Raw genomic sequence first — 13058 nt, 5'->3', positions numbered from 1 at the left:
TTTTTCTGCCTCAAACCCGACAGTGAAATGCCACCCCCACGAGATTCAAAGTCAACTACCTGACCATGGATGACATGGACACATTTCTGGTTCTTTCTGGAACCACCACCTTCTACTTCCCAGTTCTCTGACCATTGCTGTTGCTGCGCCTCAGATATTCCTCCTCAAAATTCCCTTCAAGTCCCTGCTCAAGCTTTATTGCTCAGAAAATGCTTTCTCTCTTCCCAGGAGACAAAATGGCAGCCTTCCCCGGGGAGAAGGCCAGGAGTCCTACAGAAGGAGACAGGCATTGGAGCAACGCCAAAGCCGTTCTTACGTAGGCACATCATGTAAGTGGGCCTATCAGTACCTAGCTAGAGGCTGTATTTCCTGGTCACACTTCTGGCCAAGTGTGTCCAGGCAATCATAGCACGTACAGACAGTGATTTAGGGAGCGTGAGTTTGGAGGAGTTTGGAAGGACATTTCTCTGAGTCTACTATGCCATTTTTGGTTTTGAGTTATTTGAATACGACTGACCCAGAAAGAAAATAAAACTTTAAAGCACAGATCCATCACACACAGAGAGAAAGCTCCTGAAATAGTAATAAGGACCTTGATGGGAGAGATGCAAACTGTGCGTGAAAGAAAAGCTCTGAGGGGCACAGTGGCAAACCAGTGGGACAGTGACAGCACAAAGGGATGCAGCCAAGAAAGAGAATACTCTATTAGCTCTGCCTGGCTTGATTTTTTTTTTTTTTCACCGTTTGTGGAAACATGGGGACATCCTTACCTGGCAGGCTACAGAGAGAAGAGAGCGAGGAGAGGGGGCAGGCAGCTGTGCAGCATGCCTTTGCTTTGGGGAATTTCCACAGTCTGTGCCTGACTCCTCAGCCAACTCACCTGGCTCCTCAGCAACAGCCTGCCTCAGGAGGTCATTGGATCTAAGCTTGTGGGTGTGGCCAAGAGTAGTCTCAGGAAGTAGGCTGTTCCAAACCTAGGCGGCCAGGCTTTCCTTTATGGGTAGAGCTATATGTATGCATTGTCAGGCAGGATGAGATCAGACCAGAGAGGATCAATATCCTGCTTGCCAGGCTGCTCACATCCCTCTTCCCCAAGAGCAGACTGCGCCTCCTATCTAATCATACCTGGGTCCTAGGGCATCCTGCTTAGCTCAATAGTTTAGACATCTCACAGGATGCTCGTAGGCACAGATTTTATAATTGTAGCCCAGGCTTCTTTTCTGAATTTACAACACACGCATCTAGATCTGTCAAATGCACAGAGGGCACTCCTGAAATCGTACTAAGAGCCCTGATCTAAGAAGAGCCAAGCTGGGGTGCTGGCAAGATGGTCCAGTGGTTAAGAGCACCACCTGCTCTTCCAGAGGTCCTGAGTTCAATTCCCAGCAACCACATGGTAGCTCACAACCATCTCTAATGTGATCTGATGCCCTCTTCTGCAGATAAAGCACTCATAGACAATAAATGAAATAAATCTGAAGAAGAAGAAGAAGAAGAAGAAGAAGAAGAAGAAGAAGAAGAAGAAGGAGAAGAAGGAGAAGGAGAAGAAAAAGAAGAAGAAGAAGAAGATGACGACCAAGCTACACATGGAAGAACAGACTGAGCAGACTGCAGCCCTCTGGGAAATGAGTCCTTTCTCCTCTAACTCACTGTAGCCCAGGTATTTTATCATAGCAACAGAAAAGTAACTGAGACCCCCCCTCCCCAAAAAAGTTGACATGCCGTGAGCATTCCATATTGCCAATTGGCATTAACTAACTTTATTCACATAGATACATGCAAACGTGAACACACACATTGGTGAACCATCTCCAAGCATGCTGCGGACGTATTTTCCCCCAAACTGCAATGTGTATGTCTCATAAGCAAGGATCTTCCTCTACATCACTAGGTGGTTCTAGGGAAATGCAAATCAAATTATGTAATTCCTTTGTTAAAAAAAATTCTCCAAAGGTTTCCCTCCACACAGAATTAAGGAAGAGAGGGATTTAAGGAAACCAGGTGTTAGGCTTGGGGGAGTCCAGGGAAAAAGTACCAGAGAGGGTCACGTGGCGGGAGTAGTGCACAGCCAGGGACAAGTGAGAGCAGACAGGCCCGTGCCGCTCATCTGTGTCCAGCAAAGCACACTGTGTTCACTGACACGAACTCAGCAGCTGGTGAGGCAGAGAGAAAGGCCATGAGGGAACCTTGGGGAATGACGGACTTTTGTGTGTATTGATTTTGATCAACTTTTGATCAGTTTGAGCCATAAAACTGAGCGCACTTGCTCAGGCTTACAGCACTATGTAACGAAGGAGCTGGGCTTTGTTGCCGCTGTATGGAAATTATGTCTCCATAAATTGGACATTGAAAAATATTCGGTGTTGGCCAGTTTGTCTTGGTTTCCTTTCTGCTTCTATGATAAAATACCCTGACGAAAAGCAGTATAATGGAGGGTTTTTTCAGCTTACAGTTCTAGGGTACAGTCCATCATTTTGGGGAAGTCAAGGCAGGAGCTCAAACAGCTGGTCCCATCACACTCACACTCTAGACCAGAGAGAAATGAGTGCGCTCACACCACCTACTTCCTGCTCATCTAGTTTTCCACTGCCCCACACGACTCAGGGTCTCCCGCATAGGGGATGGTGCTGCCCACGATGGGCTGGCCTTCCCACATGAATGAACAGTAAAGTCAACCCCCTACAGACAATGCCACAGACCAACCCTACTAATAGAAACTACTCTGTCGAGGCTCTCTTCCCACATGATTATGAGCTGTGGCAAGTTAACACTCAAAACTACTGCATCAGCTCTCCGTCAGTGTAACAAAATGCCCGAGACAACCAACTTTAAAAGCAGGGAAGGTTCGTTTTGGCTCACGGTGTTGGAGGCTTCAGTCTGGGGTCAGTAGGGCCTTGTCAAAAAGACTACAGCAATGAAGTTTAACTCAAACAAAAGATAGTGATTTAACTATAGTTAGGCCCTAAGTCAATGATAGCGAGGCGTGTGTGTATGTGTGTGTGTGTGTGTAAACACGCACATGTGAGTGTGTTGGTGGGAAAAATCAGCATCTATCAAAGTAAACAAAGTACAATGGTTTTGGCATCAAAAGTAACATGCTCTTATGACCACGTAAATGTTACAAATAAACAATATTTTATTTTGTTTGAGCTAGTAAATCAAAGAGTTGAATGACAAAGCTGTGTTTTTGCTTTGTTTCATTCTGAGAAGCTGTTATTCTGGGAAAAGAGGTCTGGGATCAAAGATCCTAAGTAATCGGATTAAAGAGACTGCTTTCAAAATGATTACTCCCAAGAAGCAAAGCAGACTTCCTGACTCAGCCGCTGACACCATGGTGAAGTCACCATCTTCAGTCAAGGCCTTATGCCATCAAACTTTTGCTCTTTCAAGAATAATGTTGTTAGCGGACTTCAAAAAAAAATAAAATAAAAGATTTTCTCTGCATAGCCCTGGCTGTCCTGGCATTCCCTCTGTAGACTAGGCTGGCCTCGAACTCAGAGATTCGCTTGCCTCTGCCTCCTACTGCTGGCATTAAAGGCGTGCACTACCACTGCCTGGCAGCGCTGGACTTAATTTTCCACAGCCGTGCTCTTCAGAATTTCAAGACCAGATGCTGTTCATGAAAACGAAATATTGAGGGAGGCTAGCACGTTGGCTTTGTGAGTAAACATGCCTGCATCCAAGCTAGAGGAGCTGAGTTCAATCCCCGGGGTCCCATGGTGGAAGACGAGAACTGAGCCTCGCATACTGTCCTCTGACCTCCATGGCACATTGTGGCATGTCTGTACACTCAGGTGGGCACATACCCAAAATAGATAAATGAAATGTAGCAAAGACTTACAGAGAAGACCAATTTGATAGCACTCCGTTGTGCAGACAACTCCGCAGTGCACCCGTGCATTACAATGAACAGCAGCTGCACGCAACACAACGAACGACTCTCACGAAGAACAGAACGACCCAGACGCAGAGGAGCCCTGTGTAAAAACTGGAAGACGACTAATGTTACAAGTGCGCCCGCTGCAGGGGGCTGCAAGCTGCCAACTGACGGAGGGTGTGACAGGGATTTCTTGGTGTGGACTGTGTTTTGATCCCAAATGCAGACTGCACTATTTGTTGAGCTGAGAGATGGATTGTCACCAGATCACCCCCTCTCACATCTGAGTGGTTTTTCTCCTTTGTCAGCACCAGTGTGTTTTAGCTGGCCCACAGAAGAAACTCAAACATGTATCCTGTCCCTTTGCCGCGTCCTCTCATTGACTAAGGTGCAGCCTTTTAATTTACTGTCGGGGTGTCAAGGACCAAGAGTGGCTGGAAAGATCTTGGAACTGCAGCTGAGAAGTGTACAATGGAAGACATATTCTAGGCTATGGGTGGTGGTGCGCACATTTAATCCTAGGACTTGGGAGGCAGAGACAGGCAGATTTCCATGAGTTCAGAGACAGCCTGGTTTACAGAGCGAGTTCCAGGACAGCCAGGCAACAGAGAAACTTCATCTCAAAAAACAAAAACAAAAAACGAACAAACAACAAAAGACATCTTCTAATATCATTAGTCTTCTTTCTAGATTCTTAGCTGGGCTCTTGTGTGTATGCGCCTGTGTGTGTGTGTGTGTGTGTGTGTGTGTGTGTGTGTGTGTGTGTGTGTGTGTGTGTGCGCGCGTGCCTTGGTTTTCAGACAGGATCCCTCAGTGGGCCCTGGGGCTGGCTGGTTAGGTGTGGCTGGCTGGCAGCAAGCCCCATGGATCTGGCTGTCCCTGCCTCCCCAGCCCTGGGATTGCAAGCACTCCCCACTCTCCCCAGCTTTTACAGGTGCTCTGGGGATTGAACTTGTGTCCTTAAGCTTGCGTGGCAAACTCTTTACCAACTGAGCTATTCCCCTCTTGGGTCCTTTCAAGTTGCTTTGGTTGTTAAACCCACAAAGCTGGGACACGCTTGAACTGTAAACACAGCAGGTTTCCAGGTCAAGATGTCCAAAATGGCTGACAGGGTTTATGGTGACATATTTTTCCTCCCAAGATCCCTTCAGATGACAGAAGTGACTAAAAAAAAAAAAACCCAGAAGCCTGGGAACTCAATAGAGACTAGGAAAAGGCTTCAAGATGTTGAAGAACTGGAAGAGAAACAGGAAGGTGCTGGGTTGGCTGAGAAAGCCCAGCAACCATCTCAAAGCTCAAACCCTGAGTCCCTGATTGAGTCCACTGTTTCCTTTTTCTTGAGTTTAGTAGTCTTTGTATATTTTTGTTAGAAGTCGCTTATGAGACATTTGCTTTGTAGGTATTCTGTCTAAGCCTGTGACTTGCCTTTGATTCCTCAGTGCTAAGTCAACTTTCCATCTAATGTACCAGCATGGATCTTACCTACACAGATATTTTTTTACCCATGGTTTCTCTGAGAAATTTTGTAGTATTTGCATATCATAGTCATGTCCAGGATCAAGTTCAAGGACCTTGGAAAGTCTCTGTGTGAGTTGTGTGCACAGGAGTCCAGGTGCCTGGGAAGGCCAGAACTGGAGTTACAGGTGGTTGGTGAGCCCCCCCAGTGTCAACGCTGGGGATTGAACTCAGGACCTCTGCAACAGTGACGCATGCTCTACCTGCTGAGCTCCGTCTCCAGCTCTGTCTCTACATTTAAGGAAGAGAAAGCAGCAGGAGGAGGAGGACTGGAGAGTGTCCGCCCTCCAGGCCTAGTAAGAACACTGGGGCATACATCCTCAGGATTTATGAAGCACTTTATATTTCATAACCACTTTCCTAAGTTAATTATCTAATTAATCTCTAAGGATGACGATCTGAGTGACTCCTTTTGAAAACTATCATTATTAATTAACATTAGAAAGCTTACAGAGAGATCTGGTCTGGGTCTCTGCAGGGAAATTGGAGTTCGTTGGAACAGGAACCAAACTCCAGTTATCCTCAAGGTCTCTTTACTGAAAAGTAATAGAACTCAAGCTTGCTGCCGCAGGAGGAGGCCACAGAGGCGAGACACTGGAGTTCGCACGTCTCTGTGTGTGAGGGACAACAGCCTTCTGAGATTCTTCTGTGAACCACGGCATTAGAGTTCTGCCTCTGCTGCCTTGCTTTGCTATTTATTTATTGTGTGTGTGTGTGGTGGCACTCATGTGCCACAGTGTGGGGGCACTTATGTGCCACATGTGTGTGTGTGTGGGGCACTCATGTGCCATAGTGTGGGGGGGAGCACTCATGTGCCACAGTGTGTATGGGGGCACTCATGTGCCACAGTGTGGGGTGCCCACATGTGTGTGGGGGGGTACTCATGTGCCACAGTGTGGGGGGGCACTCATGTGCTACATCTGTGTGTGGGGGGCACTCATGTGCCATAGTGTGTGTGTGGGAGCACTCATGTGCCACAGTGTGTATGGGGGCACTCATGTGCCACATGTGTGTGGGGGGGGTACCCATGTGCCACAGTGTGTATGGGGACACTCATGTGCCACAGTGTGGGGGGCACTCATGTGCCACATGTGGGGGGGCACTCATGTGCCACAGTGTGTGTGTGTGAGCACTCATGTGCCACAGTGGGGGGGGCACTCATGTGCCACAGTGTGTGTGTGGGAGCACTCATGTGCCACAGTGTGTGTGTGGGAGCACTCATGTGCCACAGTGTGTATGGGGGCACTCATGTGCCACAGTGTGGGGTGCCCACATGTGTGTGTGGGGGTACTCATGTGCCACAGTGTGGGGTGCCCACATGTGTGTGTGGGGGTACTCATGTGCCACAGTGTGGGGTGCACACATGTGTGTGTGGGGGTACTCATGTGCCACAGTGTGGGGGGGCACTCATGTGCTACATCTGTGTGTGGGGGCACTCATGTGCCATAGTGTATGTGTGGGAGCACTCATGTGCCACAGTGTGTGTGTGGGAGCACTCATGTGCCACAGTGTGTGTGTGGGAGCACTCATGTGCCACAGTGTGTGTGTGGGAGCACTCATGTGCCACAGTGTGTGTGTGGGAGCACTCATGTGCCACAGTGTGTGTGTGGGAGCACTCATGTGCCACAGTGTGCGTGTGGAGGTGGGAGGGCTTGCCTTCCACCACATAGGTTCTGGGAATTGGACTCATGCTACCAAGCCCTGTGGCAAGCACCTTTGCCCACGGAGCTATTCCACCAGCCCTGATATAGCTACTCCCTTGTTAAGCTGACAAAATGTTGAGGTCTTGATTGAGATGACAATTACTTGTTGCAATAGTGATTAAATTGCAGATTACATTAATTTGCATCAAATCGTGATTAACTGAGAACATTTCTAAACTATGGGACCCTAAAGTGCTCTCTCTCTCTCTCACATCCCTGGCTGTAGTAATGAAAGGCTTGGGTGCAGGTCAAGTGCCAGACTGCAAATTGCTTGGCTTTGGGAAGATTACCAGCCTCCCAGTCTCCTCTTCAAAAGGTGGGTACTATGAGAGTCAAGGTGGGGTAATTCTTTTGTTTTTAAGATTTTATTTTTATTTTTAAAATGTGTGTGTGTGAATGTGTGTGTGTATGTGTGTGTGCACACATGTGCGCAAGAGTGTGTATGTGCATGAGTGAGTGAGAGAGAGAGAAAGAGGGAGAGAGAGGAGGGAGGGAGGGAGGGAGGGAGGTAGAAAAAGAGAGGGAGGGAGGGAGAGACAGGGAGAGAGAGACAGACAGACAGAGAGAGGGAGGAAGGGAGAGAGGGAGGGAGAGGGAGGGAGAGAGGGAGGGAGAGGGTACCTGAGTGCAGGACCCCTCAAAGGCAGCAGAGAATGTTGGAGCTCGAAGAGCCGGAGTTACAGGCTGTTTTGAGCCACTGCAGCTGGCTCCTCTGCAAGAACAGTAAGTGCTCTATATCTATATCTATCTATATCTATCTATCTATCTATATCTATCTATCTATCTATCTATCTATCTATCTATCTATCTATAGTTTTAATTTATGTGCATTGGTGTGAGGGTATCAGATCTTGGAGTTAGAGACAGTTGCCAGCTGCCATGTGGGTGCTGGAAATTGAACCCGGGATTTTTGGAAGAGCAGGCAGTGCTCTTAACTGCTGAGCCATCTCTCCAGCCCCAGTAAGTGCTCTTAACCACTTTGCCTGGATCCAAGCACTTGGTCAATCCCAGTGTCTTAGTCAGTGTTCTATTGCTACGAAGAGACACCATGACACGGCAACTCTTATAAAAGAAAACACTTCATTGGGGACTGGCTCACAGTTCAGAGGTTTAGTCCATTATCATCATGGCGGGAAGCATGGCAGCGTGCAGGCAGACACGGTGCTGGAGAGGGAGCTGAGAGTTCTACATCTGGCAGCAGGAAGGGGACTCTACTCTAGGCCTACCATGAGCATCTGAGACCTCAAAACCTGCCCCACAGCGACACACTTCCTCCAACAAGGCCATACCTCTTAATAGTGCCACTCCCTATGGGCCAAGCATTCAAACACATGAGTCTATGGGGACCATCCCTATTCAAATTACCACACATGTAAATTATACATATGATACATAAAAGGACTTAGAGATTTTGTTAGAATGAAAAAAACAAAACAAAACAAAACCAACAACAAACGAGACCAAAACATATTCTTTTTTGTTTTCTCTGTGTCCCGATGGCTACCCAGCAAGGCACATGGTAACCTACTCTTGATAGTGCCTAAATAACAGAGACTCTACGCTGACGGCTGGGAACAGGTGATCACGCTTCTTGGGCCTCAAACCAAACTGCTATTGGAGTAGAGGGCCAAGAGCAGAGATGGCTGCGGCAGCCAAGCCTGCTTCCCAGAGGCAAGTGGGCACCTATCTGAGATACACATGATTGCAACTGTGTGGCATAGCAATTAAGAATAAACGGTGAGGGGCAGGTGCAGATGCTTGTCATCAGTGCTAGTATCTCACAGCTAAGCCAAATCATATTTCCCTTTGCAACAATGCCAGTTCACCATTATCTGTGATCACAGGCAAGGCTGATGATTTTCCGATGCCAATGCCATTGAATCACCACATCCCACGGACACACTCAGAGGCAGGCACACACAACACACACACTGCAAAATACACACTCACATGGGTTCCTTATGCACATCCAAAAGGCCTGACTCAACTCTGTAAAAACAAATGGAGTCTCCTGCTTTCACTTAGCCACTCTTCAGGTCAGAGGCGTCTGTGCTACCGGACTCCATCTTGCCTGAGTTTCTTGAATTTGGGGGGTCTCAAGAAGTGACAGCTTGTAATGCCTACAAACCACAACAATGACCATCCCAGCCACTCCTTGCCCCGCCCACCGGGGTTTGACTAACGCTCGGGAGCAAAAATTTTCTGTATAGGGACAGAACACATGACACGAAGAAAGGGGCAAGTCTGCATTCTGATCAATCCTGTTTATCGAAAATTTTCACAGAGTTTATATAGGCACAGAGGCATGGGTATTTGTGTAAGCAAGGGTTGCTATGGATACCTAATTCTGGAATGCTCCAGCAGGTAGGTATCTACCTTTACAGCTGCTATAATTGCAGGAGAGAAATTCCAGGAAAGTCGTGAAGATCTGGTTAGTCAGGAAGAAGCTCCTGGAACTGCTGCTTACAGGCAGCTGGCCCTTAATCTGATCTTGTCAGTAGTCCCACCGGAAAAGGAGTAGCTCGGGGGTCTGGAATGACCAGCCCCCACAATAAACCACAACAGGTGTCTAACTGCCGACCTAATACAAGGTCAGCTAGTTTTTGGTGAATGGCAGACTTCTGGAGAAATAGGAACCTAGGCTCCGACAAGATGGCTGAACATTGGCCATGTAACCCGTCCCCGACAACTCCTAAAGGTGCAACAGTGGCACTTAGATCCTTTGGGTAACGGACAACCACCCTTGTACTTTTTTTTTGGTTTTTCGAGACAAGGTTTCTCTGTGTAGCCTTGGCCATCCTGGACTCACTTTGTAGACCAGGCTGGCCTCGAACTCACAGCGATCCACCTGCCTCTGCCTCACCCAGCTGTACTTAAGGCCTGCCCAGCGGGAGGAAAGGCATGCATGGCGCTGTGAACTTAGCCAACCACCCGCAGCTGCTAACTCAAACACTCCCCTGAGTTTGTCTCTGTCTCTCTGAGCGTTGCCAGCTGCCCTTCTCGTCCGCCTCACTGCGGTTGCGCGGCTCCATGTCCTTGCTCGTGGCGGGGACCCTCATTATGCCTCCCACGGCTCTTGGTAAAATCCCCCAGTGGTCCAGGACAACAGGAAATTCCCTCCTTAACTGTGAATCGTCTCAGACCAAGCAAGCATTTTGAAACTGGCTGAGCTTCTGAGCCCCCACCTCCTAAAGGCCTATGACATGCCACCTCCATCTCCCAACCTCAGGCACATGCTCTTCCGTTCCAGGGCTGAAGCCAGCTTTTTAAAGCGGGGCCAATGCTGTGCTCTTTTTTCCTTCTTTCAGAAATATGAATAAAAAGATGCTGAGTTCCTAGGAGCAGGTGCATAGCCTGTGCAGAAGGCAGCCTAGGAGACAAGGATGTCAGAGCTACAGCAGATGCTGTTTCTCTAAGGCCAGCACATCTGTTTCTCTGATCCCCTGGCCCCACCCCTGCCCCACCCCCTGTGTTTATGTGAACTAGTTAAAAATGTAGGCAAGAGAAAAACCTCAACAAAGCAAACCAGCCCCAAACAGCAAGAGTGCCCACATCTGGCTGTGCAAATGCACAAAGAACGCCTAATGTGCCTAATGTGTCCAGCAGAGGTGGCAAACATCATTTCACCCTTTCAGACAGCTCTTAATCCACTTTCTCCTGAATAAACAGCCAGCTCGAAGCCCTGGGCTCTTTGTTCACTCAGCCCCTCTTTCTTCTGGGACTGGACGGAACAGCTGGAGAAGAGGGCATTAAAGAGCACTCTTAAGAAACTACACCACTCTAATGTGGTGGCGCACGCCTTTAATCCCAGCACTCGTGAGACAGAGACAGGTGGATCTCTGTGAGTTCGAGGCCAGCCTGGTTTACAAAGCGAGGCCAGGACAGTCAAGGCTACACAGAGAAACCCTGTCTTAAAAAACTGAATTAAAAAAGAAAGAAAGAAAGAGAGAGAGAAAGAAAAACTACACCACTCTGAAGTGTTTGGAAGGTTTTAGCTTCGTTGCTGTGCGGTGAGGAAACCAGCCTGAAGTGTTGCCTCAAAGGAGTCTCCAAGGAAAGTCACAGATAGGAGTCCTTCAGAAAGAGAATTAAGATTCTAAGGGTTCAAGGGTTCGGCTGAGGAATGCCCCTCCCCCAACCCACGTGTAGGCTTGGCCTTCAGTGGTGCGGTGCTTACAGATGGGCTGTTGGGGCTTGAGGCCTTTGAACTAGAGGGAGGTAGTGGGAACTTCAGAGCGTGGCATGGTTGGGGCAGTCCCTAAAAGGACACATTTTGTCTCCAGTATTTTTATTATTCCTTCCTCCCTCCCTCCCTAACCCACTTCTGCCTCCATGACGTGAGCAGCTTTGCTCCATGACACTCATAAAGCGAGCGCGTGCCACAGGCCCAGACGTGACTCGGCACAGTTACCATGAAACCTCTAAAACCATGAGGCGAAGGAAACCTTTCCTGCTTTTAAGCTGCTTTTACCTGGCATTTTATTACAGTTGCAGAAAGTAAGCACACTGACAGTGCAAAACCAGCCTCTTTCACAGAGTGGGGATGTACATAGCTTCCCTGGACAACAATCATCTGTTTTAGAAAAAGTGAGGACCACCGTCACCCCTCTCCAGGTTACCTTCGATTTCTACAAATCTTTAAGCTACACAGGGATTTGGAAAGACAATGACTTCTATAGAATCTGATAACACAGAACAAAAACATCCTCGAGACTTTACCAAGAATTCAATTTATAAAGCTTGCTCCGTCTCCAACCTAGGACCCAAAGACTGTCTTCAATCTGTGTGAGATCTGAGTAACTGAATTTGAGAAACTGTCTTCAAAAGATCTAATTACAAATTGAATGTCACTGTGGTTTGAATCAAAGCCCCAGCCCACCCCTCCACCCCAAATCTCATGTGTGGAATACTAGGTCCACAGTTGATGACTCTAGAAAGTAGTGGAAACTTTAGGAGGTGGGGCCTGGCTGCAAGACCTTTGAGGGTCACATTTAAAGGGTGCCCCGGGACTCTGGCCCTTCTATGGCTGCTGTGAGATGGGCAGGTTTGATCCTGCCATATAATATTGAGCCTTGGCGCAGGCAAAGAGAAACCAACCAAGCAAATACCCATCACGTGACTATAGACTCTAGTCTCAAACCGTAGCAGGATAAATCTCTTCCCGTTCTAGGTTAATCACTATAGGTCACTGGTGCACACTGTGGAGTTAAAAACGCTCCTAACCCATAAGCATTTTCACAGCACGATAACCATGCCGGCTTATAGCTTTCTTCATAAGATTAGCGGCCAGGCCGGCCAGGCCTTAAGACGCGCGTCAAGATGAAGAGCTGCCGCAGGATCTGCAGTCTCGGGGAGGAGGAGAGACTGAGGCTTACAGAGTGCACAGGCAGGCAATGTGAAATATCTGGATACAGTCTTGGAGCCTACACAGGAGAGCCCCAAATCATAACAGGATCCATAAATGCAACGCTTCTGTTACCTGGCCGCACCTGCCCCTTGGACAAACTGTCCTTTTCTCTAGATGCTCCACTGTGATTTTCAGCATCAAGAAGCTCTGTGCACACCGGTTCTTAGGGAAGGACTCAGGAAATAAAAATATGGCCCAGGGTGGGTTTCCTTGTTCAAAAAGGGAGGGGGGGCAAGCAAAAACAAATTGGGTGCTTCACGAGTATGCAGAGGAGAGAGTCTCCATCTGTGGTTCTATAGGAGAAGGAACTAGAAAACTGTACATCAAAGGGAAGAAGGCCCAGGGTCGCCATGGCATGTCCGACATGGTCTTCTGCTTTACTGAAATTGGCGTTTGGTTCAGGACAGCACTGACTTATTCTCTCTTCTCTTCATTCAGGTGTGCGCACTGTGTTTTTGTTTTGTTTTGTTTTTTATCCTACTGACACAAGCCCTTTGTTGTTTTGTTACTTTGAGGAAGTGTCTCTGTAGCTCAGGGCCTGGAATGCTAGTCTCAT

Source organism: Acomys minous, assembly GCF_964271855.1.
Source record: "Acomys minous genome assembly, chromosome: 9".
NCBI lineage: Eukaryota > Metazoa > Chordata > Mammalia > Rodentia > Muridae > Acomys > Acomys minous.
The sequence above is the reverse complement of the archived record's forward strand: the minus strand, read 5'-3'. Positions refer to the sequence as shown.